Source organism: Falco naumanni, chromosome 7 (assembly GCF_017639655.2).
Source record: "Falco naumanni isolate bFalNau1 chromosome 7, bFalNau1.pat, whole genome shotgun sequence".
Taxonomy (NCBI): Eukaryota; Metazoa; Chordata; class Aves; order Falconiformes; family Falconidae; genus Falco; species Falco naumanni.
The window spans coordinates 56700753-56721675 of NC_054060.1; the positions used below are offsets into that span (position 1 = coordinate 56700753).

Here is a 20923-nt window from a genome sequence, read left to right on the forward strand (position 1 = left end):
CACATTTAAATTTATTGATCAGACATGTAGACTACTTCCTGAAACTTCAGCTAAAGATATTTGTAGCCTTCAATTCAGGTATTGAACATGTTCTAGCCCCCTTTCCTCCATTGAAATAAGAACTGCGATTCATGAACCTAAAATCTTCAGGCTTACTTGTTCAGTTGAAAAACCCCCACAAATGTACAGATAAGACCTAAGAATGTGATTTGAGTGCACAATGCTTCCTGAACCATGTTGGGAGTCGAATGTTACATCTTCTAAACAATTTTGGCAGGGAAATCATGTTTCTCTAAAGTAAAATCAAGATCATATACCCATATTGGAGTATGAGACTATGAAACAGGAGAACAGTGCATATAGGCTGTATGGCCTCAAGTTGTACCAGGGGAGATCTAAGTTGGATATTTGGAAAAATTTCTTCACTGAAAGGATTATTGAGCATTGGAATAATCTGCCCAGAGAAGTAGTTGAGTCACCATCCCTGAAGGTATTTAAAAGACATGCAGACGTGGTCCTTAGGGACATGGTTTACTGGTGGACTTGGCAGTGTTAAGTTCACAGTTGGACTTGATTGATCTTAAGGGTCTTTTCCAAACTAAATGAATCTATGATTCTATGATTATGCTCTAGAGTGCTTCACAGAGGTTTTAAATGGAATGTGCATATCACGCAGTACAGGAGTTGAAAGAAATGTGGTGCAGTATTTTTAAATTATGTTTGAGCCAAGATAGAAATTAGAAGGACTAGTATATGCTGTCTCTCAAAGCTGCATGCTAACAGCTTTCTGCCACTGGGTACGATAATAAATTATTGATCAATTTAATTAAAAACAGGCAGATTAGTGGCAATTAAGATGATACTTCCTTTTCAATTCTTGCTGTCTTTGGAGAAATGGATGTCTGACATAAATTAATGCTAATGTTAAATCTTGACAACTTCTGCTTTGGAAGTTTGTACATGATAATTATGACTATAGTTGAAAGAGATGTTATCAAGTTGTCTGGAACTAAATAACTATTCCTTTCCTGTGTAGAAATATTAGTTACACTATATGATATTTTAAAGACATATATATTAACAATATACTGCCTTTATGTTAGACTTTGGATAACCATGTCTTTACAGTCAAACCTATCTAGGAAATTCTGGTGCAGAAGTTTCAGTAGAAGTCTTGCATATTCTGATGAATAATTGCAAAATTATCAGGGGGGCATAAACTACAGCAGCTGTAAGTCTTTGGGTTTTTTTAGTTTTAAGAAAAAGACATGAAAAAATTTCTTTTGTGTGTTAACACTAACTTTGAAAGCTTTCTATTTTTTCACATTTTTTTTATAAGTGCAGTTTTGTAGCTTTACTACATAAGTCTTAATCACTGAGGATTTTGCTTTAGGATTTTTTTTCCCCAGATGTTAATTTTTTTTTAAAAAGAGAGCTCAATTTGCATTCTGTCAAAGGGAGGGGAGGAATTCTGGGGAAACCTTGTCAAAACGCAACCTTGAGTGGACATAATTTCAAAACACTGGTCAAACTAACATAGCTCCATTTTTCTGTCAAATGGTTTAGGCCTGAGAATACAGGAAAGGCGTGTCTAGATCAAAATCACATAGTGTGCCTCTCTTTCCATTTGTAAAGAATGCTTGTATTGAAAGTACTTTATAAAAAATTAAAACAAAACATATTTGAAAAACTAGTATGAATTCAAAAGTGTTTGATGTTTTAAAATCAATGTTACGAGAGCAAGATTTCTAAAAAGTTAAATATTCCCCTGCAGTGCTGAGAAACCCAGGACGACAGTCCTGTTCTAGTTCATGGGACTCAAAGTGATATTGACTGCCGATAACTTTAAACCTGCTAATTTTATCATCACAAACCCAGATGATTGCTAGGTATGAAGGAAGTTTATATTTATTTTTTAGTTGCCTAACGCCCCGTTTTAGATTCTGTATTCAATATATATTGTGAAATATATGATGTCTCAATGTATGTTACTATGCAGTCCTCATCAGATAGTAGGAAATTTACTTTGTGAGACACTGACATCTAAGGAATAATTTAATCTACATTCCATGTTACTGAATAGGGATTACCAATACCCTTGTTTGTCCGTGTGTGTTGCTTTATGTACTGGAGATTTTTCCAGCAAAGCATGTAAACACTAGGGTTTCTTAGATATCTAAATTTCCTTCAGGGTTTTATCGTGGCACTGTCTTTTAAACCAATAAATATGTGGGAAAACTGTGTTTCTTTCCTGTTAGTGGTTGGAAAGACTTTAGCATGGAAGTGTTTTTATGAAACTTACTTCTCAATATAGGCATATTTAGCCGCTTTCTCCCCTTTTCAATGTAATTGTGCTCTTGTCCAAATAATACATTGATGTTTTATGCGAGCACATGCAGAAGTAGTGTCAGATGACTTGAATCTTGAATTGGTTTCTGTGTCTTATGGGACTATGGCTAAACTTTTGTTTAGGGCAGAAGTTGTAGCAGATTCCAGTTCAGTTTAAGATAATTTGTTTCAGTTCTGGGTTCCAGTAGATAGTTCTGTCCTCTTCCAAGTTTCTTGCCTTATCTCCTCTGCTCTGGGAAGGCTTTGCCTTTATTGGGTAAGTTTCTACTGCTGGAGTAATTTGTAGAATTCCTGAACTTGATAAAAACATTTTTTCTTCTAGCTGTTTTTTCATCTTTTTCAATACCACTTTTCATGACTTGAGTTTTTTGAAATTAGTATTTAAAAATTGATTATATTTACAGTTTCTTTGTAATATATCTCGCCGTGTTTATTATAAAGCATGGAAGTTGATTTTCAGTGCATTTTCAGCTTTAACATGTTATTTCTGTCAGAGTTCTTTTTGTGGTGCACTTTGTGGCTTCAGAACCTGCAAGCTTACAAAAAACCAGAGTACACTTGAAATAAATTAATATTGGACCTCAGGACTGAAGAATTATTAATTATGATATAATCTATTGATCGTCAGCTGAAAAATAAGAATTGATGTTGGATATATTGCATGTATGAAACATTTGAATAATAGCCTTTGCTTGTGGCACTGTTTCATTTTATCAGTAATGTGGAAGGAGAAAGAAAGAAAAATTATTTTCTAAAATATTGTCATATTCTGGAACACTGATCTTATAACTCAGTCAGTAGGGATGAGTAACATGGTTTTTAGTTACAGCAATGAAGAACTTATTAATACAACCCATATTTTATAGTTATTTTTAAAGCACAGAATCATGATTTTTAAAGTGAACCCGGACTGATGTTTACTGAAGACAGGAAGTATTCTTGTCTAAGAGTTAAAATTGCAATAGCTGTGTAGTTTTAGATGTTATTTAAGATGATATTTTGTCTCAGATGAAGTACTTTGGCTGTGCAGGTTCAGGTGGAATAGAGGTAACTTAAGTCCTATCATTATTCATATAAACTCCCTAAGACTTTGAGCACTTCATGCAACAGTTCTTTGGAGTTTAAGGTGAATGAATGAAATACAAGGTTATTCTGTGGCCTTTGGATAGGGTTTAATTCCCCCACAGAAGATGAAGCTTTCGCTTCCTTGTTATTGCTAATAGTCTTCCATGCTAAGGAAACAGTCTTTCATCCTTCTCCAGAATTTAGCTGCTGTGGCCAGTGAGTAAAAAGAGTTCTTGGACTCAGTCTGATGACTGATTTTCTGTGGCTTTTGTACAGCCAAACATTTAGATGCTCCCATCAGGAAAAACACATTAATAAATGTAACTTGGTATTCTACTGCAGGCGTTGCTTCACTTCTTGATTGTTATTAAATGCGTAACAATAAAGTATTTAGAAGTAGTCTTTTGGCTTTTATGTATCCATTTTAATCAGCTCTTGGTAGTCCTCGTGACTTCAGTGGCAGTATTGACGTGAATAAAGACTAATAATGTACTCTTAACTCATGCAGATAAGGTTTGCAGATTTTCTTAGGAGTCTTAAAGATCTAAATATTGTTATGGAATCCTGATTGACTTCAAGAATCTGTAATCTGAGGACCTCAGCATCCTGTTCACCAAACTAATTTTGCAGTTAGTAGGTTCAGACAAAGTAGGTAGCTTCCCCCTCTCACTGATTAGGATTCATAGAGTTCAGAAGTGTGCAGAACAGTTCTGTTCTAGTTATCATTTCACATGTTTCCAGTTGAAGAAAATCTGATATTTTCCCCATTATGATTTATTTGTAGATGTATAGACAAATTCCTCAAGGGTATATTTTTCAACACTTTTGAAAAAGATTAAATTATAGGAGAAGGTATTTGTCTTTCTGCCAGATTTCCAGAATAATCACTCTTCCTTAATTTTTCTCCCTATATTTTAAGATTATTGCAAATGAAGAATACTGTGCCCTTGATATTTTGATAGGTTAACTTTATATATAATTCAGCATTTGAAACATAGAATTTATGTACAGTAAGGGAAATTATAACATCAGTATTGAAAAATATCCTGAAAAATCTTCAAGTGCCCAGTTAGGGGGAGCAGTGGTAGATAAAAAACCACGGAATTTATATTTTGGGCCCTCTTCTGCTCATGTTGATTAGGTGAACATTTGGAGACCATACCTCTTAGTACATTTCTGTTTGCCTTTAGACAGGAAAGTTAAACGTGAACTTTTAGAAATTGTATGAAATGGTTACTGCACTGACAAGAAATAAATAACCATGTTTCTTCATAAAATATGATTATTTTTTTTTTTTGAGACCAAATATTTGCTGTGGTTTTTCATGTGGTATAAACCAGGTTCCTCTATCTTTTACAATGAATAGATGTTATCTGTAAGAATATGCATTGTCCCTTTGAACTCATAACGTTCAACAGTTATTTTTTTTTTACTTGTTATTTTTTCTTTTAACTAATCCTGGAGTAGAGCTCCTTAGCTTTCTCCAGCTAGGGAATGACCATTAGCTTCCTCCAGTAAGGGGTTGACCGTTGCCATCAGCAGTGAATAACAGTGTGGATTAAGGGAAGAGAGTAATAAGTAATTGCATAGTTGGCAGTGCTTTAAGCAATGTAAAATTTATTTATTTATTTATTTCTATTCACAAAACAGGGTTGGGGTTTTTTGTTGTTTGTTTTGTTTGGGTTTTTTTTTAGATTGAATTTTAAAATGAGGTGGGAACAAGGACTTTTTTTTAATCAACAGGATGCCTGTCATTCTCCATGTCTCATCTGAACTGTTCAGGAAGGGTCATTTTTTTTTTTTTTTGCAGAAGGGGATCTTGAGCAACGTCTTTGAGGTAGTTTCTCACCGTGAGAAATGTTGAGCTTTATGTAAACAAAAAAGTCACTGTATTTCTCCCTGTTAGGTGCATGGAGTTGTTTTTACTCACTCTCAGTCTTGTTGTGTTAATATTGAATAAGCAGAGACAGTCAGGCTGGTGGTATAAGATGGTAAGCAAGCCTGAGGGCTTGTTCTGGTCAGCTTTAAACCTCTGATTGCCAGGTTTTCCTAATTTCCCATTTCCAGGGCATCTCTACTGTGACCTTGCCTGCTGAATATGATGTTCTGGGTTGCAAGATTCTCACATGCATTTGGAAATGGGCAGCCAGGCATTGTTTACAGGACGCCAAATGAACTGTGCACTCGCAGCAAGTTTGATAAACACACATTTCCTCCTTTTATCAGTGCGATTGCAGAATGTGAAGTATGAGTTTCCAGTTTTACTCATTCCCTTCAAACCTTTTCCTGTTTAAAAACTGAATTTCACTAATTGGATGATGATACATCCTTAGATTTTGTTTTGCTTTTTTGTTATTGTTGTTTTGAATTCAACTTACTGGTCACTGACACTCTTTCAATGCCTACCTTGACCAGGTTTGGCAGACTTTCAGATAAAAGCTTTCCATTTGTTCAGCACAGAAAAGGTTCATCCCTATCAATGTAAAGTGAATGCTAATTAACAGTAATGACTTCTAATCACTTTGCTTTTATACTCCTTTAGGAGCACTGCTATTATCCAATGTAGTTAAGTGAAATGCTTGTGTATGAATCAACAATGCTGTATTTCTTCTTGCAGCTTTTGCTCATAATCAAGCTTTGAATAAATTACGGTAGTAAAATTGGTTTTAATGTGCTGTATTGCATGGGGAGAAAGGAACCTCAAGTATCTTATTAAATATCTTGAATATTTAGAGAGTTATCTATTAACATTTTGGCATTCAGTATTGTAGTTAAATGGAAAAATACATTAAGATGTTTAAGTCAATTTTGTAAATGTTATCAAAACTTTTTTCATGGTTTCAATTCTATTTAAGTGACGTGCATAGACTCAACAGCCTCAGTAACAGTCCCATTTGGATCTGATTGCATATCTGTAGGAATGAACTATAACATTTCTGAGTTAAAATGCAGTTAGGTTTTACATAGAACAAACATGTATCTTGAGAACTTCACCTGTTTTAGCCTAGTGTTGTAGTGTATATTTAGTAGGTTAATATACATTTCTTTTATTAATACTGTGCATCTAACAAACTGTTCATTTTGTTTACATGCATGCAACCTGCCTGCCTGCAATCATATATGCATCAGAAGGAGTATAAAAGGAATGCTAGTGAAATTTTATTAATACCTGGATACCATAAAATAAGATAAAGCTTTATTTTAGCAAAACTAGACTGCTAGAAACAATGCTGATGAAAAACAAGAGCTAACATATTACTAGACTGGTAGTATGTTCAGCAATTTTAAAGTAATTCTGATGTAGGAACAGAATTAGGCTAAAGACAGAATATATATGCATTTGAAATTCAGTGAACTTTTCCGCTTAACATTGCACATACAGGGCCAGTTTGGAAGCCAAAGGTGGTAAAACCTGGATGAAACCTATTCCTGACGTGCACATTAGTTTTTGGTTTTATTTATCTTTTATTAACAAGTGGCTTGAAAGAATTACTTAATCACTGAGAATCACTTAGAAGGAATTCCCGGTCTCAGTGGCTTGTGAAGGAACCGGGGTCCTGCTTGGTGTATTTGTGTTGTCTGGTTTTGTGATTTAAAAAAAAAAAAAAAAAAAGAGGATTTTTATTTTCTGTGGCAGTTTCCTTTCATGTAGTACCTCTGTCTTTGCATGCTTAGAGACACAGTTCCACCACAGTTACCATCACAGTTCTTATGCATATGGATGTGAGCGAGTATCCACAGGCACTGTCAGTGGTTTTGATTTTGTTTTGTTCATGCATTCATATAGGTGTAGACAATTTTCTGGTACGTTTTGTTTGCTTGGGCATCTTCTCTGTTAACGTATTTATTCTTTGGTTTATTATGAAGTTACTGCCTGACTTAATTTTAAAAGACCTTCCATGTAGCCTTTCATTTTAAAATACAAATCTGAATCAGTGTTCATAACAGTGCTGTTTTTTGTTGTAGTACTGTAAAACATGCTGCTTGTGGGTTTTGTCACCACATAGTTGAAAAAGAGCAACACCTTTCTTCTCTACACTTCCATTTAAATGGATGGTACTATCTGTATCTTATTTCTGTACTTTGGTATCTTTCTTGGCATCTTCATCATGCTTTTTAAGGATAAAAATGAGAAATATAAAAAATGAATTATCTTATTCTGTGCTGAGGTAACTGGCAGCTTTATATTATTTACATTTCTCATTAGGCAGCAGTAATCTATGTTTTAATATTGATTAGTGTTTAATGAAATGTAATTGGGGTTAGTTCTAATAAAATACAATCAAGGACAGGTGAGCTTTCATATAAATGAACAGTAAAACGTTTATCAAATCTGTCTTCAGAAATATTTTTATCTCTGAAGCTCATTCTTTGTGTAAAAATCATTTTGCTTTCTTATACAATTACTAAGTTATTTAAGCTGACTTATTTAACCCCCCCCCCCCCCCCCCCCCCCCCCCGCTTTGATATGCATGGCATACATACAGCAGTTGCATGGTTACATTGTTTTCAGCTGGACGCTTTACTGTTTCTGATCAGTCTGTTTAAATTTAATTCTTCTCCAAAGGCTGGGATTTCATTTGGTTTATATTGCACCAACGTTATCATTTTCAAAATAGAAATGATTGATCTGTAACTCTCTTTATGAAAAGGAATAAAACGGAACTGGCCTTTTTAGACTGTAAAAGGACGGTACGGTATGGAGATACTCTTTCTGTTGATAAATTCTGCCTGTGGAAGAATTGCATAACAGTCATCACTCATTTTCATATTGATTATGAGTGGGATTCCAGTAATAGGTTCCTGTTTGCAAAGGATAAGGCGGCGCTATGATTAGTTACCTTTTCCATGGAAAGTACTACAAAGGAAAATGCCAAACGAGTGCCCTGCAGTATTCCTATCAGCCTGACAGTCTGTTATGTGAACTTTTTTTTCACTCCATTTTCCTTCAGAAATACAGCTTGAGTCTTTTTGCCTTATTATTGTTTTAGGTTTAGTGCATTTGCATGCTCTTCTAACTCCGGATTCTTTAGTTATTTATTTTCCTGACAGCCTTCTCTGTTCTCGGGCCCTGTCACCGTTCTAACTCCTGAAAACTGATACAACAGTGCCCTCTGTAGTTTCTCCATACATGGTTACTACCTGCAGCTGGTTTTGAGCGTTCAAGGTAAAGAACAGCATGCGTAGACTTATTTTTAGCTCAAACAAAAGCCCTTTTTTTCTTAAGGAAACATTTTGCTTTTTCACTGACTATTTTATATGCAAGAAAGGGAACAAAAGAGACTGTTCTGAGTCATCTTTTAGGTTTATAAGCTCTCTTGTCATTATCTAGTGAAAATCTGAGATTTTATCAGGCATTCAGGGCAGTCGTTAAAACTGGATGGGGTTTTCTGAGTTGTGTAGGCTTTCCTGAAGTTTTTGATTGAAGTGGAGCTTCAAAACAAAGTGATTTAAAACTTAGTTCGTTTTTGCTTGCTGCTTCTCCTAAACTAAGTCTTGTATGATCTGCTGGCGACTAAAGACATACTCATCAGCAGAACACCTAAGCTTTATTAATGACATTGTTTTAATTCACACAGTGACTGAAGTAATTGTTGTTCATTAGCATTGATTTGTCTCCAAAACTCGTTTACAATTTAGATTTATCTTTTACTTCATTATAGCTTGATATGCAAATAACTTTTTGTTCTGTGTTTTCTGCAGAACTTGTCGGATGCGTTACAGTATTGTTCCCTGCATTCGCATACGTACATTCACACTCATATGCTGCCATTTAAATATTATAAACTACAATAAAAAAGCATGACCTTTTAGAAAATAAATGCTTTAACTCCAATTAGTTTCTTCTGTAACAGCATCGTAAAAGTCACTCTGTGAAAAGTTAAATGGCTTTATTTTATGATGGGGAGTGTTAATGTATGTGTAGAACACACTCTTAATGCACTTCTATGAAATGAAAATCATAAGTCATTGCAGTAAATTATAGTTAATGATGTAACCATTGATGGCTATTCAAAACATTCCTGTATCTCTAATGATTTGTGTAAAACACATGACTGCCCACATGCCTTAGTTCATTTGGAAGAGTGGGTAGATAAACGCACTAGCTTTCTGCTTCTGAAGACCATTTTTTCTGTGTAACAAGTGATAAGAATTTTGGTGAAGTAAATAGTACATCACAAACCACTTCTTGCAGTATTTGAGATCTGGTAATAAATGATCATGAAGACTAATTTAAAATTAAGTTAAGAGGTGAGATGCTTCAGGATTGTATTGTGTAAAAGCTTTGGGTTTTTGTCTGCCTGCTTTATGGGTAGTCTCTAGTCATATGTTGTCTTTACTTTTTACCATGAGGTTTTGTATACTGAAATGTTGCTGGAGGAAGCAACTATTATGGCATAATGTGCACTGGGTAATCCACAAAATACCCCATATTTACTATCCATTAACATAAAATGATTGCAGAAGTTAAAAAGGTGACCCATGTTTATTGAGTAAAGCAACCATTACTCTACTGGCAAAAAAGTAATGTTAAATTTGGTCATAATTACTTTACTTCACTCTAAATTTAACTGAAACTCTGACTCAAGCTTAATTTTTGCATTGATTGCATAATTGTTAATCTTGGATATCAGGGGATTTTTTGTTTCATTTTTGTTAGTGAGCTTCTTCATGCATGTGGGTTTTCTATGGTAAAAGAAGTATTAATTCTATAATATGGCCAAACCATGGATTGTTTAATTTTTAAAGTGATCTTGAAAGCTTACTTCATGAAGAAAGGATAGAAATTAGGTATTAGAAAAAAGAAGCGATATAAATTTCTACTTTAAAGTAAATAGCTACTTTAGATATGATTTTAGTGTTTTCAATGGAACTTCATCATAGTTCACTGTCTTTAGACAAATCTGTCATTCAGATCAGTGGGAATTTGGCTTAGAAAATGAATTCTTAATTAAAATAATATTTTAATGAATAAATTGTTATAGGTGTGATCTGGTTGGCAATGAGAGAAGGATTTAATTTTAAACTGCAACGTTTGAGATAGTTAAGATGCTATTTGGAGAAATGAATAAGATGTATTTTCTTGCAATGAAACTAGCAAATTAAGATTCAACTTTATTAGAATAGTGATAAATGTTGATTACATTACGATGAATTACAGCTTTTCTGTCTACTGTGAGCTGGTATAATTTACCAAGACTGGGCAAAGAAGTGACAGAGCAGCCACTGCAAATGCTTATAGGAAATGTCCCGTTTAGTCCACATACTTTTCTTTTTTTAGTTAATATGTCAGTGATGAATGTACCCCATCCTACAATCATTATCTCCCCCCAAAATACCACACTTCTTTTCGTCTAGTTGGATTACATGATCCCTGCCTGAAGTATTTAGTGAAGGAGAATATATGTTTAAGGTAAATTTGTAGTTGAAAATACTTGTTTTCAAAGAACTTGTTTAAGAGTGATCACTGAATAATTTTCAAATATCTTTTCATAAAATCTGAGTTAATGCAGGGTAGTTAAGGGTATTTCTGAAGGTCATCTTAATTTTAATTTTCAGTATTTCTTTGACTTGAAATACCAAAAGATGTGTAGACAATGTTGGGAACGTCTTTTGTATAGAAAATAATAATATCTATTCCAGTTTACTTGGTTAACAGCTGCCTATGCTATAACACTAATTATAAGAAGAAAAATAAATACAGCAATCTAAAATGGAACGTTATTTGGCATAGCAAAAGTAATACTGACTTTTCACACTGGTAATGTTTATGACCCCAAGGGAGTCTTTATAATTAAATTTAAGTTTTAAGACCTCTTTTTTTAGGATATATTTGTAAAGACTTTTTAAAATTCTACTATTAAGATGTTCTTTCTTTCTATGGAACTTGATCACATGAGAGATGGCATAATATTTTTAAAGAAAAAAATAGTATTTAGGATTTACTTGGTTACTTGATGGCTTGTCTGTTTTTATAACTGTAGGAAGTATAGATAATATTCATAAAACGACTGTGAAATGTCAGTAGATACTGAGGAGTTAGGGACTAAAACCAAATGAGCACTCTTCCTTTGAAGTATTTTCTTATGGACCTGTTTGTTCTACATTCCTTAGGCATCTTGTTTTGCTGTCTTGTGTTATCCACACTCCCACCCCACCCCCTTTTTTTTTTTTTTTTTTCTCCTTGTGTTGTTCTGCTTACACAGTGTGACCTGGTAAGTTGTACTGCATACGATATTTGATGGGTTTTGGCCTTTTTTCGGGTCATGTATTTTGATATAAAAGCCAGTGATACCATTGTATTTCAGGAAGGCACAGATTATTACAGAAAGTATCATCCAAGTAGGTGCATTAGACTACCTGGCATAAGCTTTGTCTTCTTGGTTTTCTCCAGCTTCTGTGTTCCCTGGCCAATGTACTAGGACAAAGAAAAGGATTAATCTGTATAAATATATAGTATTTTGTAGAACTTGAGTTTAAGTTGTAAGGTTTGTGATTTTACAGAGCTAGATAACTGTTGTTTATAATTGCTGGGATTACTTTATTAAATCTTTCCTGTTCATGTAGGTGTGTTTTATTCTGCTGCAGTTGTGTTTTATAAAGTCCAAAAATTCTTTTTTCTTTCACATTCCTTAACTTTCTTTAGACCTCTACAGTTTTCCAGTAATTTTGATGGGTTTTGTGCTACAATAACCCTTTTTGCCACCTTTAGGATTATCCTTATCATTTGGAGAACACTCCTGTGTCTTAGGGAAAGTCTGTCAGTCATTATTTATTACCCACTTGTCATTGTGACTTATTCATTGCTTACATCACCATTTTCAGAAGTATAGCTTTACAGAAATGGTGAACAGTGCTGTGAAGGGAAGATCAATAAATGCTTTCAAAGGAAGATTTACCCTGAGACTTAGATCTTCTTTTTAATACTCAATCTCTGCTATTAGTTATGAGATGGTTTTAATATTTTGACATCAAGTACCCTGTTTCTCAAAATGGAAAGATGCCATTGCGTCAACTAACTTTGGTGGAGCAGCATGACTTCGGGAGTTAAGTTACATAATGCCTAATTTTGCAATTTTCAATACTTAGTGGCTTTTTCTTAATGCTTATCTTCTAACCTGAAAATACAGTTTCATTCCCTAAGAAAGTGATAAATCATTTATCTAATAAACCCTTGAAAAAACTTCTTTGAATTTTAGTGATACTGTTGTGTGTAACTGCACAAAGAGAGGAGAGCAGAGTGCTTTTTTGAAATCATCAGTTGGAAAAAAAGAAAAAATTCTACTTCTCCCCATGCCTGTTTAAATTGCTTTGATAGGTTGGTGCTGTCTTTTCAGAGCTTCCAATTTGGTGTGATATGGTGACTATTGCCACCTTTTGAAAAGGTATTTGCTCTAGAAAGCTACGTGAATATATATAAAATTAAATTTATTGTATTAGTTGCAAATTCAGGCAGCTGAGAACTTGAAAATGGCAATCTCCTTTGTATTATCTTGTACTTCAAAAAAGCTGGAAAAGCAGATTGTAATCATACTATATTATATCATGAAACCCACTGGAAGGAAACTAAACAAAAAGTTTGCATGGGTGATGTTTCCTAATTTTTTATTTCTTGATCCTGCAAAGTTAATTTTTTCCAAAATTTTGAAGTGTGGTGGTTTGACCTTGGCTGGACACTAGGTGCCTACCAAGCCACTCTATTGCTCCCCTCCTCAGCAGGGCTAGGGGGAAAGAAAATAAGATTAAAAAAAATCCAACCGTTGTGTGTCAAGATGAAGGCACGTTAATAAAGCAAAAGCAAAAATCACATGTGGAAGCAAAGGAAAACAAAAGATGTTATTCTCTACTTCCCATCAGTAGGCAATGTCCTGCCACTTCCTGGGAAGCGGGGCTACATGCATAGCAGTTGCTCTGCAAGAGAGATGTCATAAATATTGAATGCTCCCCTTCCTGCTCCTCTCTCTTAGCTTTTATATGTGAGCAGACATCATATGGTATGGAATATCCCGTTGGTTAGACTGGGTCAGCTGTGCTGGCTGTCCAAGATCTTGCCCGCCTTTCCCTAGCCTAGTGGTGAGGGGGGAACGTTAGTGATACATTCACTGTGTGTTACCACTCCTCTGTTGTCGCCACCTTTCTAGCTACCAATACAAAGCATAGCGCTATGAAGGCTGCTATGGGGAAAAGTAACTCCATCTCAGCCAGACCCAACACATGAAGATAAAAAGATCTAAACCAGTTGTGCACAGACATGCAGTTTGGTCTGGGCACATGAGAAAGCTGGGAACCTAGAGTCTCCTTTGCAGCAGCAACTTTTGCAAGATGAAATGAGGGACAACAGCATCTAGCTGGCAGTCTGCTGCTATTTCATAGGTAGGAAACAGGTTTCATGGGCTAGATTTTTGTATTCACGGGATGACTGGAGGTTTCATTGGGAATTTGTGTTTGGTTGGTTTGATTGTTCTTTTACCTTACAGTTGCTGTTCCATCAATTGGTAGGTATTCTTAGTTCTGTGTTATTATCAGCTGCTCCTGTTAACAGTTATATCAGTGTCATTCCAGCCTTGGAATATTCATATTCTCAGTATATTATTTTGCCATGCTGTCAGAATTTTGGCTGCCAGAAAATTCCTGAGAAATACAAACTAAAGAGAGGGTTTGCCTTATTATATAACATGCATATAGTGCATTATAGAATATGAGCTACACTTTCCGTGGCCATTGCTGCAGTACAAATGCAAAACAGTACAGTATTTTCAAAGATGTGCATAGCTTTCTCCAGTGTGTGCATTAGGCAGTGATGTAGATAGTGTCATGTACTGTATGTTAGTAGACTTTCACATTAGCCTGCTGTATTTCTCTTTTATGTATCAGTAGTTAACCTACTTTAAACTTAAGCATTAAGTCAATTTGCAAAAACATAAGTAGTCTTCCAGATATTAGACTTTATGTATTTTGATGAAGGCAAGATATCATGTTAAAAAAAATAAATAAAAATACCTAAATCTATAATAAATTCAAAAGCAAGGAGGATCCTTGCTTCCATGCTTGTTTTCAGTCTGGCATGCTGGTTTATAGCAGGTGTTATTCAGCTCCACTTAGTTCCTGGGAAGTTTCCTTTCCATCACTTCAGAAGCCTGTCAGAATTATGTCCCTGTTCCACTTAGCAACCTGTGAACATGTATTTTGATACACTAGAAGGATATCACAATTGCAACCTGTTTGTAAAATACCTTAACTAAAGAAATGAGGAGTAAACTATGTTTAAGTGATTTGTGGTAAGCTTCATACAAAAGTTTTTTCTCACCCTGCTTCCCATTCTTTTACTGAGCTAAGTTAGTTTTCTGATAAGGTGGCAATTAGGTTTTCAGTTTTTTATACATACATTATGGTTTTAGTTGATTTTTAAAAAATTATATTTAGAAAGTTCAATTGAGGAACTGAGACCTTCCTGTATAGCAGTTTTTCTCAAATTTGATCATTAAGTTTTAAGTTGTCTTGATTCCTTCCAGGTGGAAAGTATTATCATTTACAGTTTCCCCTTTGAACTGAAACCACACAGAATCCATCTAGGTTTAGTTTTCTCCCCAAGCCTTTTGTTGTTTCTTCCTTGTTCAGAAGATGCTCTGTCCATATACTTAATTAGAATGAAAGTTTTCACTTCTTTAATTATGCAACTATGTCTTTATTAGGCAAGGGTCATCTCAAATGCTTAACGTCTTATTTCAGCAAAGTGTAGAGCTCATCCTTTTCTTTGGTCACTTGGTATGTTTCAGTAGTTGGCAGTAGTTTGACAGGATGTTGTACTGTTTTTATGTACATCTAAAACATCTGAAGTATGTTCAGCCTAATTTGTTAATTCTGTCTTGTTAACAACTCCTGACTGAGACCACACTTGCAGTCTCATGTTTAGTACTTCAAAAGAAAATGGGTTTGGGATCCTTGACCTCTTTGTCCCAAGCATACAATCATAGTGCAACTGTATGATAATGTAATATGCAGTGTGAACAGGAGACACTGGTTTAAAACATCAAGACTATGAAGACTTCTCAGTTTAAAACCAGATATCTGTCAATAAAACGGTAGCAATTCAGGTTGAAAGCCTGATAAAAATAATTTGCTTCTGTTATATGAGACAAAAGTATTTGTGGGAAGGCTAGGCTTACTTTCTTCTTTGTAATGGGTAAGAAAGCTTAATAGTGGGCAGCCCATTGTGCAAATGTCTGCTCTGAGAACTCAAAGGGGACTGAAACCTTAATGAATGTGAACGGCCCTGAACTTCCAGTGGCTATAAACATTTCCAATGTCCTTGTTCCTATCTGGCTGATTTAATTTTTTTTTTTTTTTTTTTTTAAAAAAAAAACCAACTCTCTTTTTGTGTCACACAATCAGTTTGTGTTGGACGAGACTCAGAAGCTGTTCCTTGGCTGGTAGATTCTTTGGTGAACAAAATACTTCTGCTCTTAATAAAAAGCTGTTTTCCTTTTTCTCTTATCTTGTTACTACAGTCCACAGTCACTTACGCCAAGGGCACAGGTCATAAGTACATATTTGCAATTTTAGATGTCTCAGTCATCTGAAACTTTAGTTTCTGCATAAAAAAACCCAAAAACCCATAGTAAATAATTGTAACACCTTGATTAGAGAAGACACATATATATAAGTATAACTGAGAAGCCACAGTATAAAATTAATGCATATACCTTTCAACAATAAAGCATTCTGGAGATGCTATTTTAGTTTAGGCAACAAACAATTTGGGAAATTCTGATTCAGGCAATATTGTCTTCTAAATTTTAAAAATCAGCTTGTTTTTAATCTCAGAGAATACCGTAACAATCTGCCTGCAGTTGAGGGGTAAGTGAGGAGGAATAGTAAAGGATGACATGCATTCTTTTCTCTGTGACGCAGTTACCTACTGTCAACAGAGAATTTACAGTTCAGCTTGGTTTGATACACATTTTTAAAGATGTGGAACCTGGATGGTAAAGAAAGTGTTGTTGGCTTTAAGCAGAGAAGGTACCAAAGGGATCTTTGGTCCTCTGCCTAAGTGATTTTCTATTTCTTGCTATCAGTTTCATACCAAAGCAACACATACAGTAACAATACCCTTCCACAAAATACTGTTAAGATTGTATTGTGAGTCTCAACTAGTGTTTTGCATTTTTTTAAATCTCACTTAAAAAAAGGAGAAAAGAGGTGACCAGATGAACAGTGATCAAATGTTTAACTTATTTTTACATTTATTGCATTTTCTTCGATTTTTTTTTTTTTTTAATGTTTACTGATGGCTAGGATGGGAATGGAAGAACTAAGATAAATGTTGGAGTTTAAAAAAAAAACCACCATGCTTTGGAGGATATTGGAATTTGGAAGAAGAAGGGTAAAAGGTATACTTTAACCATTCCTCCCTTCTTGCTCAATAACTTGACCCTACATCACCTGTTCTTCTTTGCCTTTGGAATAGATTCAGGATCAATTTAGTTGACAGCTGTTTCTCTGGTAGGGTTCCTGATTTATTTTTTTTCCAATGTTTTCTGGCCTACACATTTTCTTGGTATTATTTTTCTGCACACTTTTTTCTATTTTTACTCTGAAATTCCTCTCCTTTCTTTCTTCAGTGCTAAGTATTCACCTGCATTTAATTGTGGTATCACGCCAGCAAGCTGTATTTTATTCTTATTCTCTAAGACATTGCTAATTTGCCATTTCTTTGACACGTTATCATCTGCCTTTCCTTTCTGTTCCTTCCAATCTCCTTCTTTCACATTTCTTCCTCAAGGCAGATCCTCAAGCTGCCCTTTCTTTCTTCTACTCAAATTCTCTCTACCTTAGAGTAATAAACTTCTAATTATCCCCTAAAGTGTAGTCTTGTCAACCCAGGTTGGGGCAGTGTTGCTTGCATATATTGGCATTTCCTGAAGGCTTTCCACTTACAGCTTTACCTGGTTTTAGGGTAAGTTAGACTTTTGCCTATTAGCTTTATTTGTGTTCTTGCCCCTAATATGAAACAAGCTGAGATTGCTTAGAAATGCAGTTCTGTATTTTAGAGAAGTGTTTTAAGGTAATGTTGTTTGTAAATAGCTGAGGTTGCCTGCTGGGGGGTGGATGGCAAAAGTGCAGTAATGAATTGTACATATTAAAATTCCTTTTGCATTTAGTCTTAAGTGTTTACATTGCAACTTTTTTCAGTTTGTTACTAATAGCAGATTGTATTACCATTATATAAGCTGATGATGTCACCGATTATGTAACATCAGTTATAGCAGAGTATGCATTTGTTATTAGACTGGAAAGGCAGTGGATCAGGCACAAACCGTACATGAAGCTAAGAACCTGTCTACTGTTAATCAAAAGGAAGAGGGGATTCCTTCGTGTGCATATCAAGGCTGCTGGAAGAGACAAAGAATTCTGTTCCCAGCTCTCCTGGAAGGAGCAGTGCTAGTGGTTCCCAGAGAGGCTGGGGATGTTAATCCCTGGCCAAGCTTGCCACTGTCCTTAAAGTAGGACTCCAGGTGCTCTTGTATAAGGAGTCATGGGGAGCCTTTAACTGGCAGGTCAGTTCGTAGAGGAGTCAGATCTTGTTGGTTAAAGCCAGATAGCAAAGACAGGAGACAAAGGTAAACCCTTTCCAAATGTCTGAATAACAGGTGTGCTGAGGTACCCTAAAAAAACCTCCACCATTTTGTTAGATGCTTGTGAGAACTCTTTCTGGGGGCTTTTTGGGGACTTAACTATAGTTTCTGTAAATCTGTAAGTTCAGTAGAGGACACTGCCTATTTCTGATGATTTCTTTAGTAAATTGCTCAGAGTAAGAAGTCTTTATGATGGGAATTTGATACCTTAAAAATACTGCATTGTAATAGACAGATAATGCCATTAAGCTGTCAGCTAACACATAAAGCAGAGTGATACAGAGAATAGTATCTAGTGTTTGCAACTGTCTTACAGCCTGATCTTTGGCTATTGGACTCAATGCGGAAATTGCCAAATATTTTGTGGTCTCTATCATTACAGTTGATAAGATTGAAGAATGGTCCCTTTCTGACCTGGAATATCTAAAAACTTTTCTAAAAGCAGTAAAAGAAGTGGGCGTTCTGCTGTGTGGTTTTGTGAAGTAAGCACCTTTTCCATAATCACAAGAAATTGTGAAGTGTATTATTTATTTAATATTGTAAATTATATTTATTAGAAATAAAAATGTATGCCATTGAAAGGCGTTAAAAATACAGGTCAAACTAAGACAAAAGAAGGGACATCTTATGCCTATACGTTGTTGAAGCTTGGTTTTCTTGAAGTACTTTTGTTTCATTTCTATGCAAAAGGAGAGAAGGCTGCATCAAACAGAGATTAAAAGAAAAAAAAAGAAAGAAAAAGAAACAACATTCAGTCATATCAGTGAGCAGTTGCCTGTGTTGCAATTTGAATAGGTTTCCCTTAAAGTAGAATTCAGACTGAGTTTCAAAGTCTCAGCAGAATTTGGAAAGTATTTCTTAGCTGTCATTGTTCCAGGCATGTACACTTCATGCAAAGCAAGTCATTAGGAGTTGGAGCGTTTGCTTTGAAATAGATTTTCTGGTTAAACTTAGAAGTGAACATAATTTAAAAGTGGTGGGCCCATCACTTTTAATTTGACTTAGTTTGCTGAACTCTTTTAGAATGGATTAATACCTTTTTTTATATTTTATTTTCCAAAGTGCATATAGTGGTTACAGTATTCCCCATGGTGTCTAACTATGTCTAGTTTTATACTTAGTAATAGTCTTTTGGGGTTTGTTTTCTTATGCATTGGGGATAATTGCAGTATCTGCTATCTTCAAAGAATTTTCTTAAGCACCTATTTAATCTTTCTAACAGGACACTTGCAAAAAATCTTTTAGGCAGAGTAGTAAGAAATATCTATGGATAACAGATTTTTATTATTACTATTTTACCTGCTGAGCATTGATTTCTAGTGTGATTGACCATGATACTGAATACAAAATCAGCTCAAATTTCTCTATTTTTGACGCATTTACAATTAATCTTGTTAGCTGATGTCCCTCTGGGGGTTGCAGGAGGGATGATAGTTGCAGTGCTCCTCCAAACTTACCACCTATTACCAGTCTTGGTAAGATTCTCTCCTGCCATTGAAAATATAGAAGATTTTGGATAGAAAACGGTGAATAAGTTTGCCCATGTTTGAGTGTAGCTGCTTTCAGAGTGGACTGAGAGGATTAACATAATTCAGTCTTGCATTTCTATAATTAAGTACTGCAAAATATCAAGATTCTTTTAAAAGTTAACTCTTTTCCCGTGCAGCTTTCAATGATCCCAGTTATGCAGAATCAAGGTTGATTAACTGAATAGCAAATGAAGACAGAGAATAAGAAAATGTAGCTGTAGATCCACATATTACGAAAGAATAATGATAAAATTACTAATATAGTTAGATAAATTAAATACTGTGCTATTGGTACTATGGTTTGTGTAGCACTGTGTAGCAAAAGGAAGGAGAGTGGTTGTGTTGTTTACGTTCTGCTTTTTGTTCATACCTGACAAAGAACAGTAAATATTAGCTCTAATGATGAAATCATGAGTATTGTAACAATAAATAATTAGTATAGCTTTGATTTCACAGTGTATTGACATACCACTGGTTATTCAATTTGCTTAGTGTTTACTGTTAATGAACACAGTCTTCCATTAGAGAGACAGATCTAGTAGTCATTGCAATTGATGACATCTTCCAAAATTCATCCCGTAATTCATGTGCAGTATGGAAAGCAGTAATTACTTAGCACATTCAAAGAAGTCTAATTTTTTTATTGGTTGGTAGTACTGTTATTTTCAATGAAGAATCCAACACCCAAGTAATTTGAACACTATTCCTGCTGTTTTATTGTATTGTAATATAAACATAAATGCAGTGCTAAAAGCTATACCAATGGTGTCAGACTCCTTAAGGACTTGAGAAAACTGTCATAACTTCTAAAACAACTGATAATCGTTTGTGGGTCAAAAAGAGCAACATGCTGTATTGCTTAGCTTTCTGTTTTCTTTTTCTCAAGGTTTGTCTGAGATTTAATTTTATGTGAAGTACACAAAACACTGTCAGTGAAACATTATCACTTTGTAAAAGCTGTTTAGAATATGGTCTGGCACAAAATGTGCAGAAAATGAAAAAAGAATACTCCCAACTTTTTGCATAGAGCTAAGTTGTATATATTATTTGAAACTGTGGCCAAAACTAGTATAAATGAATGTGACTGCATCTTGATATTTGCAAAATAAGCTTAGAGCTTATAGCTTTTAAAACTTGAATTTATATACATTAATATGTATGTGTAGAAATAAATATTTAAAAAAATTGTATAAATAAAATTTCATATATGTGGTTATGTGTGTGTACATATATATATGTGTCTCTGTGTGTGTATGTGTAGTTCTTTACAGTTCTGAGAGGTTTTTTTGTCCTATCCATTTCACAATATTTCCATTTAAATGCATATTTTGATTTTTCTTCTGG

The 20923-nt window shown here is 34.7% G+C and overlaps 1 protein-coding gene across 3 annotated transcripts in view; it reads left to right on the forward strand.

Annotated features, from left to right (window-relative positions):
* DPH6 (diphthamine biosynthesis 6) overlaps positions 1 to 20923 on the forward strand; it is a 210330-nt gene that overhangs the window by 7677 nt on the left and 181730 nt on the right. The window lies entirely within an intron of this gene.